This window comes from Sciurus vulgaris, assembly GCF_902686455.1.
Source record: "Sciurus vulgaris genome assembly, contig: HiC_scaffold_152_arrow_ctg1, whole genome shotgun sequence".
Taxonomy (NCBI): Eukaryota; Metazoa; Chordata; class Mammalia; order Rodentia; family Sciuridae; genus Sciurus; species Sciurus vulgaris.
In genome coordinates this window covers 116,902-142,108 of record NW_027632901.1, presented here as the reverse complement: position 1 = coordinate 142,108, position 25,207 = coordinate 116,902, and the positions used below count along the sequence as shown (strand labels likewise).

The 25,207-nt window shown below is 46.9% G+C and overlaps 1 pseudogene across 1 annotated transcript in view; it reads left to right on the top strand.

Annotated features, from left to right (window-relative positions):
- The window catches only part of LOC306652232 (CCR4-NOT transcription complex subunit 4-like), a 98,587-nt pseudogene that overhangs the window by 17,749 nt on the left and 55,631 nt on the right, over positions 1 to 25,207 (top strand). Inside the window, exons 4-8 of the transcript in view lie at positions 9,803 to 9,870; positions 10,034 to 10,203; positions 20,080 to 20,131; positions 23,258 to 23,413; positions 24,405 to 24,524. The product of the transcript in view is annotated as a CCR4-NOT transcription complex subunit 4-like (transcript). The remainder of the gene's footprint in view (positions 1 to 9,802; positions 9,871 to 10,033; positions 10,204 to 20,079; positions 20,132 to 23,257; positions 23,414 to 24,404; positions 24,525 to 25,207) is intronic.

The window sequence follows — 25,207 nt, the reverse complement described above, 5'->3', positions numbered from 1 at the left end:
ATTAAAAGACCCAGAATAGCTAAAAACAATCCATAGCAGAAAGAAAAAAGCAGGTGGCATCACAATATCAGACCTTCAACTATACTACAGAGCAACAGTAACAAAAATGGCATGGTATTGGCACCAAACTAGACAGGTAGACCAATGGAACAGAATAGAGGACATGCAAACAAACCCAAATAAATACAGTTTTCTCATACTAGACAAAGGTGCCAAAAACATACAATGGAGACAACATAGCCTCTTCAATAAATGGTACTTGGAAAACTGGAAATTCATGTGCAGCAAAATCAGACTAAATCCCTATCCCTCACCCTGCACAAAACTCAACTCAAAATGGATCAAGGACCTCAGAATTAGACTAGAGACCCTACACCTCATAGAAGAAAAAGTAGGGCCAAATCTTCATCATGTCAGATTAGGACCAGACTTCCTTAACATGACTTCCAAAGCACAAAAAATAAAAGCAGGAATCAATAATTGGGATAAATTCACACTAACAACTTTCTCTCATTAAAGGAAATGATAAACCTTGTTAAGAGAGTCTACAGAGTGGGAGAAAATCTTTGCCACACACACATCAGATAGACCTCTAAACTCTAGATTCTGTAAAGAACTCAAAAAAAATTTACACCAAGAATAAAAATAACCCAATCAATAAATGGGCTAAGGAAATGAGCAGATACTTCATAGAATATCTACAAACAATCAACAGATACATAAAAAAAAGTTCAACATCTCTAGTAATAAGAGAATTGCAAATCAAAACTATCCTAAGATTTCATTTCACCCAAATTAGAATGTCAATTATCAAAAATACAAGCAACAATAGGTGTTGGTGAGAATGTGGGGAAAAAGGCACACTCATACATTTCTGGTGGACTGCAAATAGGTGCAGCCACTCTGGAAAGCAATGTGGAGTTTTCTTAGAAAACTTGGAATGGAACCACCATTTGACCCAACTATCCCACTCCTTGGCTTATACCCAAAGGCCTTAAAATCAGCATACTACAGTGAAGCAGCAAGATCAATGTTCATAGTTGCTCAATTCACAATAGCTAGATTGTGGAACCAATCTAGATGCCTTCAATTGATGAATGGATAAAGAAACTGTGGTGTATATATACGATGGAATATTACTGAGCCGTAAAGAAGTGGAGAATATCATGCTAAGTGAGATAACCCAATCCCAATAAACCAAAGAACAAATTATCTCTCTAATGAGCGAATGATGATACATAATGGGGGGTTGGATGGAGGCAAGAATGAGGAAGGATGGATTGTATAGAGGAAACAGAGGGGTGAGAGTGCTGGGGGGGAGAAAAAAATGACAGAATGAGGTAAGCGTCATCACCCTATGTACATGTATGATTACATAAATGGTATGACTATTTCATATACAACCAGAAAAACAATTTGTACCCCATTTGTTTACAATGAATCAAAATAAATTATATAAAAAAAACTCCTGGAATTTAATGAACACAAAACCTAATTTTTTAATGGGTAACAGAGCTGAACAGACATTTGACCAAAATAAATGAAAAAGCACATAAAAAGATGATCATCATTAGTCTTTGGAAATTACAAATTAAAACCATGATGCTATATCATGACAGATCCACCACTAAAGTTAAAAAAGGCTAAAAATATGAAGTGTTGACAGGATGCAGAGTACATGAAATTATTCAGAAGTTATTAGTGAGAATGCATAACAGATGGTTTAAAGTTACAAACATATACTTTTCATACAACCCTGCACTTTCTACTCCTAAGAAAATAAAAATACATGTCCATACAAAGAGCTGTATGCAAATGTTCATAGGAAATTTGCCAGAACAAAAACTTTATCCATTCATCAATTGAAGGCATCTAGATTGGTTCCACAATCTAGCTATTGTGAAACAGACTAAGTATCCATCAGCTAGAAGACAGATACAGAAATGTGAAACATCCACATAATTAAATCCTATTTAGCAATTAAACACAACACTAGTCCTTTGAATAACATAGATGAATCTCAAAGTATCATTCTAACTGAAAGAAAACATGCACAAAATAGTATCCTGTATGATTCCAATACACGACATCCAAGAATAAAGGTAAAATTTGTGAAAATCATACCTCTCTAAAGTTTTATTTAAGATTTGGCAGCAAAGTAATCAAAAATACACATGCATTCTCAGGTAAGACAAATATTTTCCCTTTTTCTTAGTTATAAGACCTATAAGAAATTAATGACAACAAAGTTATTCCTTTAGTAACCAGTGGAGTCATATTTTGGGATACAGACCACTTTACTATAAATCTAGACTTGAAATATATGCGTTAGGAATGACAATGATGGTCTGTATAACTAAGATCATTTAAGTGGAGTTCCAGGAACCATATTTAACATTAAAGTTTCAATTTACATAGGGACGAACAGTAAAAAACTGGAAGACTGTGGCATAGATATCTCAAATACTTGGGTTACCACATTCTGCTGTAAAGGGTCAAGTTTATTTTGGGACTGGGATATTTAATATTAAAAGTTAATATTCATCACAACTCCTATTCATTAACCATATTCAAAGAATTCTGAAATGATCCTGAAAGTTTTAAGCACTGTAGTCCCCCTACCTATGATTTCCATGATTTTGTTATTCAGTCACCCACAGTCTGGCATTACTTTGGTGCAATGAGGAATTAAGATATTTAAAAGACAAGACATTCAGATAGTTTTTACTACAGTGTATTAAACTATTCTTTTTCACAATTAAACTAGATTGGTAACCTCTTAAAGTGCCTACTTAATAATGTTTTTGAGAGATAAATAGAAAGCATAGTTTTTATATATAAGAATTTGGTACTACCTGTATTTCCAGGCATCCACTGGGAATCTTAGAACAGATATCAACTCTGGGTTAAGGGGCTATTACTATACTCATTTCCAATTCCCATCTCATGTGTTACCCTTAAGTAATTAGTGTTAAGTAACAGAAGAACCAGATTGTGTGAGTCAACATAATACCAGCAGCTTATTAAAAAGCAATACAAGAAGGCTGAGCATAATATATAATTATCTACATTATCATGAACCTCAACCTCAAGAAAACTAAGATATTTCTTCACCTCTGTCACCAATTCCTTTTGCAGGAGTCTAGCATTTAATCCAGAATGGGACAATCTATGGAACCTAAAACCATCACTAATGTTTACCAACATCTAGCAAACATGTAACTCAGACCTCTTCTGTTCTATTTTTCACCCAAGTTTTCTTAACCCCTTTCTGCCACTTCAATGTGGTAACCACAGCTACTTTGATTAAAAATAATAATAAGACATTCACAATACAGCACACCTCTGATCCCAGCAACTGGGGAGGCTGAGGCAGGAAAAGAACAAGTTCAAGACCAGCCTTGGCAACTTAGTAACATCCTGTCTCAAAATTAAATAATAAGTACTAGGGATGTAGTTCAGAGCCCACCTTGGTTCAAGTCCAAGTACCTAAAAAATATTTATGCCTAATTAATGAAATTATGAGTACTCTCAATTTATCTCTGCCCTTCTCTTTAAAGGAAACTCCTACACTGTAAAAGTTTATAGAGGAAGGAATACTGGTATATTCTATACCAAAAATAATTTTACTTCTAAGTAAGGGTCATTAATAAATGAGATACTTTATTATTTCCACACTATGGATTCTGAATATTAGTTTATATATAAGCTGAGTTTACTTATGTATAATAAATATTTACCCTGAGATTAAAATCCAAATTATCTTTAAATACTTAGAAAGTCCAATGTAGGAACAGTATTATTCAGATTAATACTGAATTTTTACTCAGAAATTTCAAAATTTAAGTGAAAGAAACCCAAGTCAAGCTAACAAAATCAGAAATTATTGTCTCACAGGATTTGGAGGTCATGCATAGAAACAAAGAACAGAAGGCCTCAAAGGCTCAGTGCCATCTTCTCATCTCCTCACCTAATGCTCTTCTTTCCTTTTTGGCCTCATTTTCTCCCACAGAAGACACACCTCCTGACTCAGGCAGAGTAGGGTGAAAGTACCAGCAGTCTGAGCTTCAGGAGTCCAGAAGGAAAAGCTTGCTCCTGTCATCTATGTTTCTATCAGTGAGGGGAAAAATGCCTACTGACTCTTGGTGGAAAATGTCAATACTTTGTATCAATCAATTTTACAAGGGAGAGCAGTACAAAATGGGACAATTATGACACATTTTCAAGTTATAAGGCAACAGAAAATTAGAAGTGGAATTTTCTCAATAATCTGAAAGTGAAAATTCTCCATTATTAAATGTTAAATTTCTATATCATGAACTAAATGCAAAAATCACAAAAAACAAGACATAGTAATAGATCAAAAATAACAAAATAGAACAATTATGTAAGTTATGTGAATAAAATTATGTAATAAAAATCTCAAAAACCAAAAAGATCCAATGAATAGTGTATTTCTTTTACTGATGTAATTGTTGAAAAGGGATTCCCTAAATGATCAAAAAATCTGGCTTAAGAAATCTAGAAAGCCAGGTGGGGTGACAAACACCTGGAATCCCAGCAGCTGAGGAGGCTGAGGTGGGAGAATGGAAACTTCAAAGCTAGCCTCAGGATTTAGCAAGGCCCTAAGTAACTTGGGAGAAACACTGTCTTAAAGTAACTAAGGGCTGGATATGTGGCTCAGTGATGGATTGCTCCTGAGTTCAATCCCTGATAAAAATAAATAAATAAATATATATATATATATATATATAAAATATAACCTAGCAAATAGTAATAATCTGAATATATCTGAAAATTAATCTAACAGCTGTCACTAAATCACTTACCTATAATTAACAGAAAGTCCTATCACAGGGGGAAAAAAGGCATAAAGTTCAATTTAGTAAACATATATGGTATTTTAACAAGAAAAAGGGCATTCTCAGTTTTAAAATTTTAGGGGTAGGGTATAAATCAGTGGTAAGGCCTTGGTTAACCTGTGCAAGCCCTGGATTCAATCCTGAGTACTGAAAAAGAAAAGGAAAGAAAGAAATACATGATGGTATTTATTATTCCTTAATACAAAGTTCTGTTAGATTAAACTGAGAGTTAAACTGTTTAGAAAATTAAATTACATAAATGAAAAGCTGCAAATACTCTATGGAAGGAGACAAGGTCTTTGCTTATGATAATTGATAAGCCAACACACAGAACATTCTATTAAGGGATTTATCATTTATTAGTCATTTAATCTTACAACACTACTACAAGACAGGTAATATTTTCCTCATTCTACAACAAAGACAATGAAGTTGCAGAGATAAAATAATCTGTCCAAGTCACAAAGATGGCTAAGAAATAATTTATAGATACAAATTTAAGCCATATAAAAATTAATAGGTATAGCCTACATGGGATCAAAGGCAAAAGAGCAAGACTGAGTGCATAACTTAATGATAAATGGCCTGCCAGGGCATGAGAGGATTTTTTCAAATTTTCTCTACAGAAAACTGAGTTCCTGAAGGTAAAATTTACAAGAAACATGTCCATCTCCCATGACTATGACTCTTAAAATTTTTACTTCTCAGACATACACACATTAAGCCTCCAGAAATACATCAATTAAAGCTTAATTAAAAAAGAAAAGACAAAAGAAAAAAGCTTAGATTTTCCCTACCCAGGCATTACTTTCCATGAAGTTTTCACATTGTGGTTTTACGCTCTGGTAGGCTGTGATTCCTCATGTTCACCTATTTCTCCAATTTGGGGGGCTGTAGTTGGCCCTGTGACTTCCCTTTTCTTCTGGATCTAAGACATATTCTTGATTTTTAGAAGTGTGAAGAGTTATTAGACACTTTATTAATATTATTTATTTTTAGTGTGTGGGATGGAAACCAGGATATTGCACATGCCAGGCAAACACTCTTAACAGTGAACTATATTCTCAACCCCAAATCATTGATCTTGATTTTTCAGTTTGCTCAAGCTTTTTTTTTGTTGAGATGGAGCTGTGATGAATTGTTAACTGCCAGACTTAAAAGTGTAAGCCTAAGGATTTTATCAGTATCAACAGTGCTGAAAATTTTATGTAATAATGCATACATACAGACAAAGATGCTTATCCTGTAACTGAATCTGCATTTACATGGCAGGTCATATTCAAGTAAATCTTGCATTTTAGTTGCTCTTCCACAAAATGAAGGGTACAGATATAAATTAGAGGACAGCTCCAACCAAGATAGTTAGCTACCAGCCCAGTAGGCAAAATCTGAAAATGTTCATTGTTTAGCCTTTATCAATTACAGAAACCTTTATCTGCACTTTCTTTTTGCCATTATCTAGCAATCTTCAACACATTTCAGAGCAGCTATAGGATTATAATTAAACAATTAATTAAAAATATAGCATATGCCTAAGCGTGAAAGGAACCAAAGGAGAAATATGTTTGTATTTTTTAATTATGAAAAAGGTAAATCTTTTTTTAAATTGATTATATAAATCCTACATATTATGAAAATATGTTCTTTATTATTACAACCATAATATTTTCAGTGGCAAACCTTCATCCTAAAAATAGTGAACAGCCTTGATGAATTTCCACTACCAACTACATTTGGCAGAAGTTCAAAAATGATGAATGCAAGCTGCGAGAGATTTTTTATTCTAGTAAAAATGGTTATAATGTTAGCATTCCTAAATGACATTTATACTTGACTCAGTCATCTAACCAATACAAGCTATGGTTTCTCTGTTTGGTTAGAAAATACTGCACTTAAATACAAAGATTTAACAGTCAATTTCATAATGTATTGGGACTTTAAAAATAATATTCACGTATCTGCATCTATGTTAGTATAATAACATTTCTTTCATCATCTTTTCAAAATATTCAGTCAGAGATGAAAACTGCAAGGAAAAGCATTATTTTACACTAACACTGATTTTAGGTTGATTTTGGATAATTTTTTTAAATTACAAAAAATAGTTTTACCCTCCCCCTTAAGTGTATTTTTGAAGTACAACCAAGCAATTGATGAGAATATGTGTCTATTTTTGAGTGAAAATAATTACAAATGTTTGATTACTAATTTTTCACATAACTAGCAGTTGGAGCTCACATATTAGTAAGTTTTAAGAATTATGTGGAGACTGATATCCATATTAATTTTATGTGTACCTCCTTTACAGAACTCTGATTAACATAGAGAGCATACAGCAGTTCAGTTTTCCATTTTAGCCCCTACTTGTATATTATAATTTCAAGCATTTACTTTTTCAATCCTTTCATGTGTCTACATAAGAATCAAGGCTTAATCTCCATAGACTTTTATTTAACTCTCTTTTTTTCCTACACACTTTCAAGGGGGAAGAGAATAAAACAAATTTCAACAAATGTCTACGTTAATATAAAGTATATGAAATTTTAATATTATGTTACATCACATATATTATGCAATTATATACAACATAAATGACATAATGCTAAATATTCCATATAAATAGACACTATTAAATGCTTTGGTCAATTCTGTGATTGCCCATAAAAGGTATAAATTAGAAATAAAAATCAATTTTATATGAAATGCTCAAACAAAATAATTTTGCAGTATCAAAGAATCAACTCTCTTCATCTCTCCTGTACATGATCAAATCTTCCTCTTCTACTCCCCAATAACTGAACTTAATAGAGGGTTAAATGGCAAAGAAAAAATGTAATTTTGTAGATTCCCAGTACAAGCATCTCAAGTCAGAATATAAAATGGTAAGCCTAAGAATGGAAGACAAGAACATAATGATTAATCCTTAATAAAATTTGGTTTGATGACTTTTGGCTTCTGATGATAATGGAGTCAGACCCCTTTGGGTGCTTAACCTCTTGAAGCAACCATCATATGTGGCCAAAATGTAAAAAGCTATGAGCTCAAGTTACAGGAGTTTTAACAACTGACAGGCTCTGTTAAGAAGTGCCCAGGCAAAGGAGCTGGGCAGACAGCTATGTGAAGTACTCATTTTGCAGCCTGCCTTCCCTGAATGCACTTTCTGGGACATAGGTGATAAGATGTTCATGCCATTACTAAGTAAATCTTTGTGGTTAGGGAAACAAAAAGCTGTTCCTCGTAAACAGGCAATGAAAGACACAGGAAAATTCAGAAAACTAGATATAGGATCTTCACATTAACTCTATCTACAATTCTGACCAAAACCTGATTCATACATTGGTTGCGATATCCTTACAACAACTATAATTCACATGAATTTATCTGAAATGTTGTCACAGTTACTAAGAAAATGCTTCAAAATAAAGAACAACTGGAATAACCACTGATAAAAACCTATTCTTCCCTAATATAGACATAAAAATATGACAACTAGGTGAAAAAGACAGAATGTGTGTATGCATGAAAACTCATTTTACATGAGAGGATTCAATAGTAAATGTGAATGAACTTAAGAAAACTTAAGTAAATATTAAACCCTAGAATTAAATTCCTAATATTATTGGAAAAATTCAAAGAAGCATGTTTACAAAGATGAAAGGATTAAAGGTAATTCTAACACAAATTTTAAAAGTTTTGATAAGAAAGAGAAACAAAACACAAGACTATTTAGTAGGATATACTTAATATAATGGTAGACAAAATATAAATATGACAGCAATTTTATTAAAGTTTAATGAATTAAGAGCAAATTTAATGGCAGAAGTTATGAAGATGGGTTTAAAACATTATTAAGTATATGCTGTCTACAGGTGATAGGTTTTAAATATAAAGAGAAAATAAATTCTAAGTTAAAGAAAAAATGCATCATGAATGCAATAAATGTAAGCATACCCAAATGTCTGATAAAATAGACCTCAAGACAATGAGTGTTAGCAAAGTTTTGGAGGAATATATCATCATGATAATGTATTAATTCATGAGGGCAAAATAGCAGTCATACCCACTGTACATATTTAAATATAGTTCCCAAATACGGTAAAAAATTTTACACAATTAAAGCAAAAAATAGAATATTCCATAATTGTAGTTGGAAATATTAATATTCAAAAGATTGTACCAATAAATTGGAAGATGAAGAACAAGGCCAACAAATTATTTTTGCAAAACACCATATCTAACAATAGAAAAAAAAATTCCCCCTTGTTTTCAAATGTTTGGAACACTTACTGAAATGACCATATACTGGGCTCTGAAGTAATAAACTTAAAAACTTAAAAGAGTAAAAAAATCACTATAGGAACCTTCAGCACATACTGACCTGTGGAAGCTCAAAAAGAAATACTGTGAAACCCAATGCACTCCACTCCCCAGACATGGCCCAACACAGGGCACCCCGGCAACTCACCCTCGTTTTCTTCCAAAGTTCTTCTCTCTTCAATTCGAGTAACGCAATCCACCACAAGAATAAGCATTCGTTGACGATCAAGTGCAGACCTCGACAACAGACCTCCGGGTAAGTCTTCTTCCTCCAAAACAGCTTGGCAAACACCAGCAAGGGGTTTATATAGGACTTGGGCTGCTGTGATTGGTCCACAGTTATGCTAATTAGGGTTTGCAAAGGTACCAATGCTATTGGTCCAAAACCTGCAAACGCTATTGGTCAGTTCTTGTGTCCTGCCTTTCATTCATCTCGGCCCCACTTCCTTTTTCTCAATGAAGGTTGAGAAGTGGGAGGTTGAGGTCCCGGATGTCCGCGGTGCTGCGTGGGGCAGGCCACTGTGACAGGCCTCCCTACTGTTTCCTGGGTCTGATGGCTGCAGGGTGACAGGTGAGCTAGGCTTCGTCCCCCTTGGTGCTGGCTTGCCGTGCTTGTGTGGCAGCGTTCATGCTGCAGCAGGGCCTCCGTGCTCAGACCACCCAGGCCCGCCTCCACCACTCCATCGCCACTGCCGCTCTCCTACCCTTGGCCTTGCACTGACACCTATGAAGACCAGCAGTGCAGACCCTCAGAGTCCATTGGTCTCCCAGCTGGTGACTTGGGGTGGGAGGGTCAGAGGTCTGCTGCTCTTCTATGCTGACCCCACCCACCCCCCATTGTCCCGCTGACCCAGATTCTCGCGCACATTGGCTTCCTGATGGAGGAGTCTGGGGACGTTTCCAGCCTGCGGGTGCTGAAGGGCGAGCCTCTAGAGGAGATGGTGCAGTGGGCGGACATCCTGGCTGCTCTCTCCATCCTGGGCCACAGGCTGCGGGTCACCATGTCCCTGAAGGAGCTGCAGAGGTGAGTGCTGGGGACAGCCAATGCACTGTGATGGGGTAGGAAGGGACCCAGGAAAACATCACAGAATCCCCTGCTCCCCGACAGGTCCCATGGACCACGGATCCTGGGAGGCTTCCTGGCTTTCTGTCGTACTGGCATCCCTAGGTCCCCACTGACCTGCTCCGTCTGCCTCCTGCTTCCCCTGCCTCCTGCTTCCCCTCCGTGCTGACACTCAGTCACTTTTGGGATACACCTAGGAAGTGTGTTTGCACAGTACAGTTCTAATGGTGTCCTGGTCTCCATCTCTGAGCCTGTGTTGGGGGACAGTGTGTTTAGGGGCTGACAAAATTGGCTTGAGGGCCGGGCATGGTGGTGCAACCTGTAATCACAGTGGCTCCAGAGGCTGAGTCAGGAGGATTGGATCGTCAGTTCAAAGCCAGCCTCAGCAAAAGTGAGGCACTAAGCAACTCAGTGAGACACTGTCTCTAAATAAAATAGGGTTAGTGGTTTGGCCCAGTAGCCAAGTACCCCTGAGTTCAATACCTGGTACCCCCCTCCCAGAAAAGTTTGGCTTGAGAGATGGAGGCACTTCATGAAGATGGGGTCCCTGATGCTGCCACCATGTTGGTGTGGGCACACCCTTGGGAGTTTCTCTTCGGGAATCAGATTCCTTCCTGGGCCTACTGTGGAGGCTGGGGCAATAGGACCTGAAGGGTCCTGGGGTGGATGGGTGATACCCACTCTTTCTCCTCTGTTGGCTCTTTAGGGTCCCGCTTCTGACATTTGTCAGAGGTGAAGGTTCCTGGTGCTTGGGAGAGGGTGGAGCAAAGGGTTGTGAGTGTGGGAGAAAGGGTGGTGGGTGGAGATTGGGTGCACTGCATTGTAGGGTGGAGAAATACACATGATTTCCCCCCCTTATCTTTTATATTTATCATGTGATATTTGGTACAAATGAAAGTATGTGGAAACTCTGTGATGATACCAGGAACAGGCTGACCTCCCACGGTGCGCCACCCACCATGAGGTGGAGAGGATCATGAGGCTGTTTCTCTGCCTCCCCCAGTGGAAACCCATGGCCTGAGTTTTGTGATCATACTTTGCTTTTTTTTTTTCTTTTCAAAATGAGTTTTTCCCATATGTGTGTGTCTGTGAACGATGTGTGGTGTGGTTTGGGTCTGGTTTTGGGCTTTGTGACAATGGTGACCATGGTGTCGACTGTCCCCACCTCCGAGACCTCCTCTCTCCTCCTTTGTGGCTTCAGACTTGTCCGTGCTGTACATGGCTGTCTTCCACTCATTTCCACTCTGTAGAATATTCTTCTGCCTGAATGTGCCATCATTATTTATCAGTGTTTGCTATCTGCAAACACTTTTTTCTTGCTTTAAAAATTGGTTTGAGAGCCAGGGCTATGGCTCATTGGTAGAGCACTTGCCTAGCATGTGTGTGGCACTGGGTTTCATCATCAGCACCACATAAATATAAATAAATAAAATAAAGGTATTGTGTTCATCTACATCTAGAAAACTTTTTAAAAAATTTGTTTGAGCCAGTCATAGGGGTCCACACATGTAATTGCAGCAACTCTGGAGGTTAAGGCAGGAGGATTGCATGTTCAAGGCCAACCTTGGCAACTTAGTGAGGCCCTGTCTCAAAAATAAAAAATAAAAAGGTCTGAGGATATGACTCGGTGGCTGAGCATCCTTGGGTTCAATCCCCAGTACCAAACTAAAAAAAAAAAAAAAAATTGGTTTGAACAGTGTGTGCCGTGGTGAACATTCAGGTCCATATCACTTGGGGTACCTGTGTAAGCATTTCTCAGGTCAGTTGAAGAACTCATCCCCAGGCTGGCAACCGCTTGAGTGCTGGTGCTGAACTCACAGTGTGTTTTAGTAGAACTGTTGAGGGACAGATCCTTCAACTGAATACAGCTGAGAGACACATCATTCTACTGATTCAGTTTCTCTGGGGCCTAGACTTAGATGCACAGTTTCTGGGGTTTAGGGAGTGTGCAAATTCAACTTTATGAGAATATGCAAAACTGGTTTCCACCGTGACTTTGTCGACTGGCCGTCCTACCTGTTGGCCACTCCCCAATACTTAGGGTGCCGACTTCCTGGGTGAGCTGTACATGCATCACGATGTCCTGCCTGGCCTTGCTTTGCATTTCCTGACATCCATGAGCATCCTGTCCTAGGCTTGCTGTTGCTTCTTATTGGCCCATTCACGTTGTTCACTGGGTTCTTTTCCTTATTGAGTTGTAGGGTTCTTTATATATCAGATATAAATCCCGTGTGAGTTGTGTGTGTTAAAAATTCTAATTTGCATGTATCTTTGTAATTTCCTTATGGTTTTTTCCCCTCCAAGGAGAAGAGGTCCTTAATTTTAACATATCTGAAGTTATCACTCTTTATCTTCATGGGTAGGGATTTGGTGCTGGGTGGGATTCCATTCCTCCTTCTCTTTGGCTTTTGGATGGGATCTGTAGCTTTGCCCCAGGGTCTAAGTAAGGAAGGCCCCAGAATACTCCAGAGTCCTTTATGTGTGAATCCACTTTTCTGTATGAACCCATTGATGTATTCTCAGGTGGTTTTCTAGCAGGAATGAGGTTCCTCTCCAAGCCTGCCTTCCATCTTGGTGGCTTGTTTTTCTAGATGTCATTTTCTTCTGAAAGGCCCCCAGTTCTAGTTTGCAGTGCTGATGCTCTGTGGTATGGAGGAGACTGTGGATGGGGAGAGTGCCATCAGCAGTCTCAGGTCACTAGGGCCCTGAGAGCTCCAGTCTAGGGCAAAAGCTCAGCCTCTGCAGTTCTTACCTACCAGGAACCCAAGTAGGACATCCCATGGAACAGTAGTACCAAATTCAGAGAGGATGCTGTGTCTGCGGTGTGTTGAGGAGGCTACTCAATGAACTAGTGGTCTGAAGGATTTTATCCCCGAGACCTGAAATTCACCCGCTGGAGTTAATGCAATTGTCTCTGGCAGGCTCAGTGAAGATGAACAAGTGAGGTGCTGGGTGGGGGCAGTGAGGTGCCAGGTTGGGCAGGCCTCCCCCAGGAATTGAGTGCCCCCAGGCTAGTAGCCATGTAGGGTGCTGTCCCTGAGTGCCAGTGCTGAAACCAGACAGCTTCTGGATCTGGACTTGGGTTCTCGCGCTGTGGCATCTTATCGACAGGTCCTGCTCTTCAGGTGACACCAGCCACTTCAGAGTGGAGGTGGCCTGCCCGCCTCCTGCCAGCACCCACTGCCATGCCTGTGCCACCCCCACTCCCTCCAAGCAGAGAGCTCGCAGGGTTCTCCAATGCTATCCTTGGAGCAGAGGCTGCTCAGGTGGCCAACTTTTGCCAAGAATGATAAGGAAATCTTTCCCTGGACTGGAGGCTTCCTGCAGGAAGTCTGATGGGGTGGGGATGAGGAGGAGGCAGAGGAAAAGGGACCCGGGATCAGGGAAGCTGTGGCTGTGGCTAACCGGAGCCAGCCTGCCTCAGGCACAGCAGCAGGCAAAATTCTCGTGGGTCATCAGAGACCCTAAGATGAAGTGGGAGTCCTGAGGGTGTCTGGAGCTCCTCGTGCCAGCCTCTGCCACAGCTTGGTGGGTAGGGAGCATCTATCAGGATCACCGCCCTAGCCCAGCTGCAGGTTAGAGGAAGTGGTGTTTGGCAAAGGCCCTCGTCCAATCCTCCTGTCTGCTCTTGCAGGGTCTGGGCCAGAGAATGTGCTTTTGTTACTGCTCCCTGGAGGAGAGGATCATGCTCCTGATAGCCCAGCAAAACCCCCAGGTGATAGTCCTGCTGGAGAGAAGCAGGGAGCTCAAGAATCTTTGAGAGGCAGGTGCTTCTTGCTCTCAACCTTCACACTAAACCCTTACCTTCCCAGAGCATGCCAACCTTCTGGCTGCTACGTAGAACCTTGAATGGCTGTCATTGCCCATCCCAGGGCCCAGGCAGTTACCATGGGGTGACCACACTTGTGAGGCCCTGGTGAAGATGCCCAGACTGAAAGATGCCTCTGCTGCTATCTCAACACAACTCATGATGCACCTGTGTGTAAACATGTATGCACACACGCACACCCACACACATGTCCCTACACACAGGGCACATGCTTAGGCAGCCTGCATGCACACACACTACATGCATGTGCACATGCTTGCTCTCATGCATGCATACAGTACCCTGCACACAACCCCATACACACATACACATACACTATCCCCACAGTCCACAGAGAACCAGTGTCTTCTCTCTAAGCCTGTCTTCCTGACAGGTTTCTGCTGATCTGAACTCCCAGAGGCAGAGTCTCCAAGGAGTGTTCACCTCTCTGACTTACCCAAAGCTGTGGGATGCCCTGGCCTGGGTCCCCTGTAGGACATAAGTGTGAATGAGTGATCTCAGACAGGGCAGAGTGGTGCAAAGAGCTTAGCCCCCTCCCTGGATAGCCTTAGGGAGGTGCTTTCTGAATCTGTTAGCAGGTGCAATTGAGAAACAAGGAAAAGTTGTTAAAAATAAGAACAGAACTGCCTTCCCCAGGGGAATTCCCCGGTTATGTCTACAAGATCAATAGCCAGGCCTCTGAGCCTGGGCTGCAGCAGGACATCCTGAGGGGCGCCTCTCTTGGCCTCTCTGATTTAACAGATGGTGAGGGTCGGTTTTGTAATGACCTCCAGGTGATTACAGTGAGCACCGAGAGTCAAGAGTGGAAGAGCTGGAGGTGTCAGGGTGAGGGGATTGTGAGCAGGAAGTTGCCCTCTATAGGGACGTCTCACACACCCAGCCAGTGGGCAGGCAGGGGGCACTCAGCCAGGGCCCCATCCACCGGCTGCTGCCCAAGTTGAGGTCCCAATGCCAGGATCCACAGGGTCATTGGAGAGTGAACCCTTCCCTTCCTGGGTGCAGAGAATCAGCTGTGCTCATCAGTTTCATCTGCGTAATTTCAGGCATCATTAATCACACATGGCATGAGGAAAAAGGATGGGGCTCTTCATTCATGAGTGAAATTGGGTTTAGTAGAAAATTAGCTGGCTTAACTGGCAAATGATGAAAGCTGGAGAGGAGAATGATTATACAAGGAGAAGAGAAGGGGACTCCGGGTTGTCCAGTGGGGGCCAGGCTGGGCACTGATCTCTAGCCTGGCACTTTTATTCATGGGAAGTACCCAGCAGGGTCCCCAGGGAATGGTAGTGGTGGGGACCCCATCTTGTTCCTCTGAACAGATGGACCAGTGGGAGCAGCTTTGGGGTTTGAATTTGGTCAGTTCCAGCTGTGACAGACTCCAACCCATCTGAGCTGGGACAGAGCTGGCCCAGCTGCTGCTGGCCGGTTGGAGCTGAGCAGGACCAGACTGAGCAGCCAGCTTCTGGGAGGTGCTGCCTGTCTCAGGGGTGCTGTGGGGTCAGTGTGTCCCTGGAATTCGTGTGTTGAAGACTTAGTCCCCAGAGTCGGACGCTGATGGCATTTGGAAGCCATCGGGTCAGTTTTCCTCTTGGTGGCCAAAACATCTGACATGAGCACCTTCAAGGGGGGAAAGTTTATTTTGGCTCATGGTTTCAGAGGTTTCAGTCCCTGGTTAGTGGGTGCCTTTGCTGGGGGCTGAGGTGAGATGGAACATCAAAGCAGAAGAGCATGGCAGAGGGGAGCTGTCCCAAGACAGAGGGTCAGGAGCAAGGGACCTGGACATGCCTCCAGTGACAACTTCCTCCAGCTACATCCCCTCCCAGTAATGCATTCAGCTGTCAATGGATTAATCCATCAAAATGATGAATTCACTGATGAAATCAGAGTCCTCCTTGTCTAATCAGGGCCTAAGAGCCCCACCTCTGGGGACCATGCTCACCACCCAGCAGCTTAGGGGGAGGTGATTAGGATGGATTGGAACCTGTGGGAGGGGCCCAGGAGAATGGCTGTGTCAGAGGAAGAGAGGCCCCTTAGCACACTCGCTCTGTCCTGTCACATGACACCCCCTCCCATCATGGTGGAAGACCCCTGCCTGGTGCCAAAGAGATGCCATTAGCATGCTCTTAAAATTCCAGTCTCCAGAACTGAGTTAAAGAAACCTCTCTTCTTTCTATGATCACCTGGTCTGTGGTATTCAGTTGTAGCAAAAGACAATGTACCAACAGGGATGGGGGCAGAAGAGAAAGCACTGAGTTTGGGGTCCATGGGGAAGACCTTGAGTCAGCTTCAAGCATGTGAGTTGGCAGTGCCCCGTGGCAGCAGCTGGGTGCAGGGCCAGGGCTCAGGGGTGTGTGGAGTGCAGAGGGAACCTTGGAAGTTGAGCCTAAGTGTTAACAAGTGGCAGGGAGGCCAGACAGTAGAGCCTGGAAACCCACACTCCCAGGCTGAGAGGCAGGGGCCAAGAGGAAAAGCAGAGGGTTGGGACATGGATGCCAGAGAAGAGGCTTCTAGGAAGGACTGTGTGGCCAGGTTTGCCTGATGCTTGTTAGAAGTCAAGCAAGTAGCTGTGTGCAGTGGCACATGCCTGTGATCTGAGGGCCTCAGGAGGCTGAGGCAGGGGATCACAAGTTCAAGGCCAGCCTCAGCAACTTAGTGAGGTACTGAGCAACTCAGTGAGATCCTGTCTCCAGATAAAATATAAATATATATATATATAAAAAACAATGGCTGAGGGTGTGGCCCAGTGGTTGAGTAAGTACCCCTGGGTTCACTCCCTGGTACAAAAAAAAGTCAAGCAAGGAGACTGGAAAGCATCCAAGAAATCTGGCCACAAGGAAATCATTGTCAACCCCAGAAAGAGCTGAGTGATTGAGTCGTGGGCTCCGGATCCAGGTGCCCATGGGACGGGCCCACTACCCTCGCACTTCCGTAGAGGTGGCCACCATCAGGGGCCACCTCAGCACCTGGAGATGGGGTCTGGAGCTCCAGCGGGGTAGGGAGGAGACTCCTGGAGTGATGTCCAGGGCCAGTGGGAACCCTGGGAGGGTCAGAGCCCTGGGGAGATGCGCCCAGTTCCCACTGTAGAGAGAGCTCTCTGGAAGAGGCAGGAGGCCTGCAGGAGGCAGACAGGGGACACTATCTCAAGATGCTGGCTTGAGGGAGGTGGGGAGCAGTGCTCAGAGAGGATTCGCAGGATGAGGTGTCCAGGGGGAAGAGCTGAAGCCTCCAAGCAGTAGTGGCCCAAGGAGCCGTCACTCACGCACAGGGTCCGCCTTGGTCCAGAGCCCTGTGAGATACACCCATTTTGTTTGTCCTTTGCCAGTAGAAAAAAATGAGACAGCTAGAGGCCTGTGGCTGACTGGGTTAGTAGCAAAGCCAGGAATGGAGCTGTGTCTCTGCTGGTGGCCCAGGACTCGAAATGCCTAGGTGTTGCTGGGGTCCACCTAGTGGGCCTGGGGGATGGGAGAGCTCTGCAGGTAGCAGTGTGGAATCTGACTCCCTGGGTTCCCAACCCAGCCGCACTTCTCAGGCTGTGCAATCTTGGGTAAATTGCTAAACCTCTCTGTTTCCTGCTCTGTAAAGGGGCATAAAACATGAATGGGTCTGATCTCTAGGGTGGTTGCTGAGATGAACTGTGTTGATAGATGGCATCAAGAGCAGGTGGGATGCAGCCACAGGGGTGGAGGGGATGATGCCTTGAGATGTGGACAGCAGCACAGACTCTCCCAGTGATTTGCTCCCACTCATCTGTCCTCAGGGGCCCTGGGACCTGAGGCTGGCGTCAGGGGTGTGGTGGGTGAGAGTCAACGAGAGGAAGCCCAGGAACAAGGACACACACTGCCTAAAATCCATCAGAAATGTGGGAAAGAGCATGGAGCCCTGGTGCAGGGGCCACTCCCAGGCCCTCCTGTCTTTCCCCACTGGACTTGATTCCCCAGGCAGGAAGGGGCAGGGAATCAGTCTTGGCCCTCCCTCTGTGGCTCTTGGTTGGGTGAGGGGAACAAGGAGGAAGGGACAGGGATGTGCCCTGGGCTAGCTGGAGCCCTGGGACAAGAGCCAGCAGTTTTATGGAACTTTGGGGTAAGAAGCCAAAGCCCCGCAGGAGGAAAACAGCGGAGATGTTCTCAGGGGGATGCAGGTCTCACTACCCAATATGTCACCATGTCTCTGGAGAGGGGGAAGCCTCTTCCTGGGGTTTGAACTCTTTCTGCTTTGCTTTCTGGGCATTTCAATGAGAAAGCTTCCGAGGCATGGCTGCCCTGGAAGCCCTGGCTGGCTTTGAGGCTTCTGGTGGGGTCCTTAGAAAGGGGCTCCTTGAGGGAGGGAGGGGGGGCGTGTGCAGGCCACGTTCCCATTCCTCTGTCTGCCTTAGCAATAGACCTTCTGTCTGGGTGGGGCGCACTGGCTGGTGTGGCACCTTGGGAAGCCCCTCCCATTTGCCCCCTTCCCCATGCCTGGATCTTCCCCCAGGTCTTTCTGTCACAGTCCTGTCAAGACAGTGTGCTCAGGGGACAGTTGGCTTCTGCAGACAGCACCGAGCCTCTGAGGCTGGTCCTTTTCCATCTGGTCTGAGCCAGGAAGCCAGAGATGTAGCCCAGGGAACCATCAGTGGTGGCCTTTTTCCATTAGGGAATCATGTCCTTGTCAAAGTGGGTCTCCTCCCTGGTCTAAGGCCACCACCATGTGGACCCCTGAAGGGGAGCCTCCAGGACCTCTTCCAGCAGCAGCAGCTGAACCAGATCCAAGAGGAGGGAGCTGGGCATCCCCCGGAGGCAGAGGCGGGGCACATCCATGCCAGGAGGTGATCCCTGCCCATAGCTGTGGAGAGAGGAAGAGGAGGCCTCACCTGCAGCTCCCTCCTGGGGAGGCCTTCCTGACTGCTCCCTGCTCCTCCCTGCCTGCTCACAGGGCAGTCTCTTCAAGTCTCAGTGTGTGCACCCCAGGCCATGCTCCTCCCATGGCTCCTGTGCTCCCAGGGCAGGGGGGTCATCCTGGATGTCTCTGTGGGCCTCAGGGCCCAGCACCCAGGATGCATTCAGGAAGGGTTTGCTAAGCAGGATTAATAGAGGGACCCAACAGGGAGGAGGGTCTCTGGAGTAGGCCCTGTTCTGAGGCCCTGGGCTGCTTTCTCTGGCCTAGTGGTAGGGGAAGGGAGAGAGGGTCCCCTGAAGCACGTGACCTGCTCCCTGGCTCTGGGGTCCAGCACATGCCTATAGAACGTGTGACCCAGACTGTGATCTAATGGCCACGGGAAGAAACCAGGGTGAGGAGTCAGGCTCTGGGGTTCCCAGGGGCTCCTGGAGGAGATGCCACTTTATGGGTGGGGAGTGGGGCAGAGAAACTTAAATGGGCAGCTGTTCCATTTGGGTCTTGGAGCCCTTCTTCAGTGAGGTGACTGAGCAGGTTGTGATCATACAAGAAGCCCTGGGGCTGCAGCCACACCCAGCAGGTGGGTGAGATGAGGTGGCTTCTAGGTGCTAGCAGAGGAACCTGCCCAGTCTGGTGAAGCTTCAGCCTCTGGGTCACCAGGGGCAGCCCTGTCCCAGAAGAAAACCAGTGTCTGAGTGACCTGGCAGGCGAGGGGCAGCCCAGGGGACTCTGAGTCTGTTCTGTGCCTGCCGAAGCTATTTGCCTTGGAGCACCAGGAGCCCAGCCAGCAGAGTAGGACTACACAGTAGGAGGCAGGAGGCTTACACAGTAGGAGGCAGGAGGCTTGGGAACTTTGGCTCCAAACAAACAGTGTAGGTATGCTAGTCCATAGCCAGTGCTTTGTGAATTAAAGTCTCCCTCTCTGGGCAGTCCCAGCCCTGCGAGAGGAGCAGGTGGCCCTGGCCAGGTACACAGTTTGTCAAGCCAGCCTGGACTAGATCTCAGTGTCCCTTGGCCCTGGCTGGACTCCCTTGTGCTGTGAGAAACCTGTACACAGGCATCCTATTCAATTCCTGTCCAAGAGTCTACACTAACCCCATAGCCCTTTATAGCCTCTCTCCTTTCTCATCCTGGGCTAGGAATGGGGTGGGTGAGCTGGAGGCCCCTCCAGGCCCAGAGCTGATTGGGAAGGTGAGTTTCTTGAAGCCCAGACTCTCAAGGGCTCTTCTCTCAGTAACTTAGGGGTGTCTCCAGGCTGGGGGAACTGCCTGCTCACCATGCCCCTGCCTTTCGACCTCATCTACACTGACTACCAAGGCCTGTGCAGATGAAGCAGCACCTGGGACTCTCCTTCAAGAAGTAAGGTGAGAGGGCTGGTGGTGGCAGTGGGGGCCGGGCGGCTGTGGACCCAAGCAGAAAGCTGCTCCCCTCACCCTGCAGGGCTGCCCTGCCTCTGTCCTTCCCTGTCCCGAAGCTCCCAACTCACAAGAGCTCTGCCCCCTCACGAGGATGATCACCAAACCTTGGAAAGTGGGGAGTCCTCCATGGCCTCCGGGGCTGCATGGGGCTGGGGTGGGGTCACCTGGATGGAGGGACAGAGGAACTGCAGTGGGCTGGGCAGGGCAGAAAGGAAATGGACGTCCCAGTGGGGGCTTGGCTCTGCCCTGCCAGGTGGGGACAGTACCCCGCAATCCCCCCACTCTGCACCCCTGGGTCTGGAGGAAGGCCAGTGCCATTGCTCCCTGTCTTCCTGCAGCCAGCGGGTTGCAGGTTTAATGTAGCACAGAGAGCCCTGCTATTTATTACGTTTGCTCCAGTCCCACTGACTATCCCACATGATTTTATTAGGGGGAAAAAGTGACAGGCAGCGTTCTTGCTTTTATTATTAATGTGCATTCGCCGGCACTCGGCACCCTCCTCCTGCCCCTCCTCCCACCTGGGCCCTGCTCTGGGCAACAGTGCCAACCTCAGCACTGGGCACCTGACTCTGGTTTATGGGAAGGATGGGGTCGGAGATAGCATCCTGTTAGGTGGCCATTCTGCTTTACCTCAGGGCTCACTTGCGGGCAGGTGGACACAGGGATGCTCTGGGGCCTCAGAACCTGGGGTGCAGATCCATAGAGGTGAGGCCCCTGGACTCGGAGCCTCTGTCCCTGAGTGGCAGAGGGAGAACAGGCCTCCCACCATCATGCTCTGCCCAAGTAGTCCACCTGGCAGAGGAGGCATGGGGGCATTGACTCCGCCAACACAATCCCCCCAGGACCCTCACCCAGGTGGGCCCCTGGGGAGAGCAGGGAGGGACCCCACTCCAAGCAGCTGCTCCTGGGCAGCAGGGAGAACAGCTTCTGAACACTAACTGGGAACCTGGGGGTTGGGTTGTTGTGATTCCACTTGACTGGGAGGTGACACAGAGAGGTCAAGGCACTTGCTGAGGTCACACAGGGAGAGTGTTGGAGGCCAAGCTCTGCCACACAGGGCACTACTCCAACCCAGCCACTGACCAGTTACAGGGCTCCTGGCTGGAGCAGCCCCAGCCCAGGACACAGTAGCATGACCCCTGCTCCTGATCCCTGGGGGGCAGGTGCTAATTCCGGGTCATCGACACCTTTGGAACCGAGCCTGCGTACAACCACGAGGAGTATGCCACGCTGCTCCGCTGCCACACCAACTGGGGCTACTGGAACCTCAACCCCAAGCAGTTCATGACCATGTTCTGTGAGTGCTGGGGTGGGGGGTGGAGCTCGAGGTGGGGGAGGCCGACCCTCTTCCTCCCTGTCTCTCCTCCTGGGCACAGTGGGTTGCAGAGAGGAGCCTCCCTGGGGGCAGGGACCAGGGAAGGGTTGGCCTGTGGGAGACCTGCCCAAGGCCAGGAGGACACTGAGCACACAGTACAGAGTGAGGGGTTTGGTGGCCTTCCAGGGACAGTTGCAGGGACAACTGTGATGGGTGGCGAAGCAGCAGGCCAGCTTTTCCAAGCCGAGGGTGTCACCAGAGTCCTGGGCCAGACTGAAAGGTCATGGTGCAGAGAGGAGAGGAGCTTCAACCACTGAGGCTGTGCTGGGAGGGCAGAGTGAGGCCCGCCTCTCAGCCCTGTCTTGGGTCACTGGCTTGGGCTTTGGGTTTAAATAGATGAAGGGAGGGGGCGGGGTGAGAGGGCTGCGTAAGTAAGCAGTCTTGGTTCACCTGCAGCCTCTTGATCTCTCTGATGGTCCTATGTGGAGGTGGCTCTGAGGAGTCCCCAGTGCCTCAGGGGGCAGTCTCATCATGGGTGACCTGCCTGCAAGGCCCTGCTTTCCTGGCAGGTGCTGGTCAATGACTGGAGACAGGTGTGCCTGGCAGTCAGTGGCCCTGTGAATCTCAAAGACATCTTAGGTACTTTCTCTTGGTGGGGATGAGATAGGGTAGGTCTGTCCTGCAGAACTAGCTGTTAGATGAACCCTGTTTAAATGACCAGCAGGCCACATGCAGAGCTGACCAGGGCGGGGCCTGCCAGAGCTGAGTGTTCTGCTTTGAATGGGACTCTAGAATACACGCACACACTGCCCTGTGAGATGCCGTGTACTGAAAATAACCTGACCTTCCCTGACAGCTCGGGTGGGTTCTGCTCCCTGGTGCATGGCCTGCCCTTGGAGGATGCTGAGGTGTGCAGAGCTCCTGCTGTTCACTGTGGGCCCTGCTGGGAATCTGTCTACTGTCACCTTTAACTGTGACTGTCCTCACGCTGCCCTCCAACAGCATCTAACTTGTGGCTCTTTGAGAGCTTGGGCGGGAAAGCCAGATAAGCAACCTTGTTAGGACTGGGTCTAAATTAAGAGCAAAGTCCTGAGGGGCTGGCGAGTGAAGGTATGGTCTCTCTTTAGCCCATCAGATCTGGAGTCTCCTTGGGAGCTTAACTGCTCTTTCGCCAGGTTCTAGGCTGTCTCAGGGGATGGTGGATGGAGGGAAGGGTGGGTGGATGGAGGGATGAAGTGATGGGTGAGGGGGGTGATCTGAGCTCCTGAGAGCTCTGCAGCCCCTCAGAGGTACTTGGGGTCTTTGGAGGGTTAGAGGAGGCCAAGCAGATCCACCTGGATTCATTTAATGTGTGGTCCCGTTGGCTTCCTTTGGAAGAAAAATTGCATGGCTAAAAATAAACCAGAAGCCTCTGGTTTAGTCCAGGCTCTGTGCTCACTGATGAAAAATCGAGGACCAGAGAGGAGAGGGGCCTTGCCCAGGGCTGCACAGCTGGCTGGAGGCCACCCCGAGGCAGGGCGTCTGCTGTGCTGGCACTGCTGAGGACCTGGGATGAGGCTCCACCTCCTCTCCCTCCTCCTCCAGGAGAAGGAGAAGTTCCTGGGCATCCTGAACAAGTACATGGTCATCCATGGCACCGTGTACTACGAGAGCCAGAGGCCGCCTGAGGTCCCTGCCTTCATGAAGAACTATGGCCCCTTGCTGCAACCTGAATTCCAGCAGCTGCTGTGCAAGGCCAAGGCGATTACCCTAGCACACTGTCCTTGCCCGCCTGGCCACAGGCACTGAGGGGGCCACCCACACACCTGCCAGCGCAGCCACTGCCATGTGTGACCCCTTCCACATGTGGACATGCCCCAGCGTGCTCTGGTGCCTGAGCCCTGTGTTCAGTCCTCCAGGGGACTGGCCAACATGGGATGTCCAGCAGGCAGGGGAGAGCCTACAGGGTCAGGGACCTGGGCAGGGCCACGGCCTGGTTAGGGGAACAGGAGCCAGACAGACCTTTCGGAGCCTCTGAGTAGGTGGTAGGCTGGCTGAGAGGCCCTGGCTGCTGTCCCATGGGGTCATTCATCCTGCATGGCTGCTTCTGCAAGTCGCACAAGGAAGGATATCTGCAGTGGACAACCTGAACAACCTCACACAACAGCCCTGGATTCAGTACCATTTACGAAGCACCTTCCAGGAGCCAGCCCTGCAGGCATGGCTGGCACGGTTAGGTGCTGAATTAGTGTTTTAGGATGAGTGAGTGGAGGTCCTTTGAGGCCGGCTGTGGATGCGGGTCTGCAGCCTGTTGGACTTGGGATCCTTGCTTTGTCCTTGCCCCTCCAGAATCGTAGACAGCAAGACCAGGCCATCCACAGTGCCCAACCCAGCCCTGCACCAAGGAATGCGAGCCGGCTGCCCCACCCCACCCCTGCTTGGCTGTGGGGCTCCCCGCTCAGCCCCCTCAGCTCTTCAAAGGCTTTGGCTTCCCCCATGAGGGCCTGGCCCCTCTGGAGACCATCGCCCATGGCTGAGTCTTCCTGCAGTCCCACTTCACCTTCTCCCCAGCTCCCTCAACCACGAGTTCTTCCCAGGCAAGCCCACCTCCAGGGAGGTGAGTGGGCAACCCAGCTGGCCCAGGAGGGCAGGGCAGGGGCCCTATGGTTTCTGGGGGGGGGTGGAGGAGTCGGGCAATGGGATAAAAGGGACAAACAGGGGCACAAGGAGAGCCACCACCTGCCGGCCCCAGCCAGGTATTCTCCTGCACCCCTACGCAGAGAACTTCATCTGCAAGCCCCACTTATGGACTGTGGATGACAACAACTTGGAGGAGTCTGAAGCCGCCATCAAGGCCATCATGGAGACCCAGGTGAGACGGCCACCGCTCACACTGTGGGCCTCATTATAATTAGAAAAAGTACCCAGACTTGACCTGGGCTCGCAGAGGAGTCCACCTCCCTCCCAGTCAAACATACCCCTGCGTCCAGTCATGTGGACTGGAGAGTGGAGCAGGGGCCCTCACTCACCAACCCAGTGCATAGGTTTTAGGGAGCGTACCCTGGTGCAGTGAATAACCTGCACAAACTTACCAGGTAGCCATGGTTTCAGAGTCACTTGTTGAGCACAATGAAGAGCCAGGCCCTGTGAGCACTCCTGACACAAATTGGATGCCGAGTCAACATCTTCCAGATGAAAGCATGGAGGTTCTTCAGACCCTGCTTTAGGTGTGGGTCTGTGATCTTTTAGCAGCCTATCTAGAGCGATGATGTGCATACAGATCTTCCGGGGATCTTCCTGACAAGGTCAGCTTTCCATTCCTGATGGAAACACCCAGGTCCTTCCTTCCTGGTCTGGAGATGAATTTCTAGAGGAAGTGCCCAGCAGCAAGTCGCCAGGTCCTGAGGTGCATCTGTCTTCAGCTCTAACAGGTGAAGCTGGAATCTGGAAAGGAGGTGCACTCTGCCCCTCTGTCCAGCGGGGAGATCCGCTCACCTCCTGGGAATCAGCTGAGGCTTAAACTCAAGTCTCAGACTGAGTCTGGACTCCTCTGGG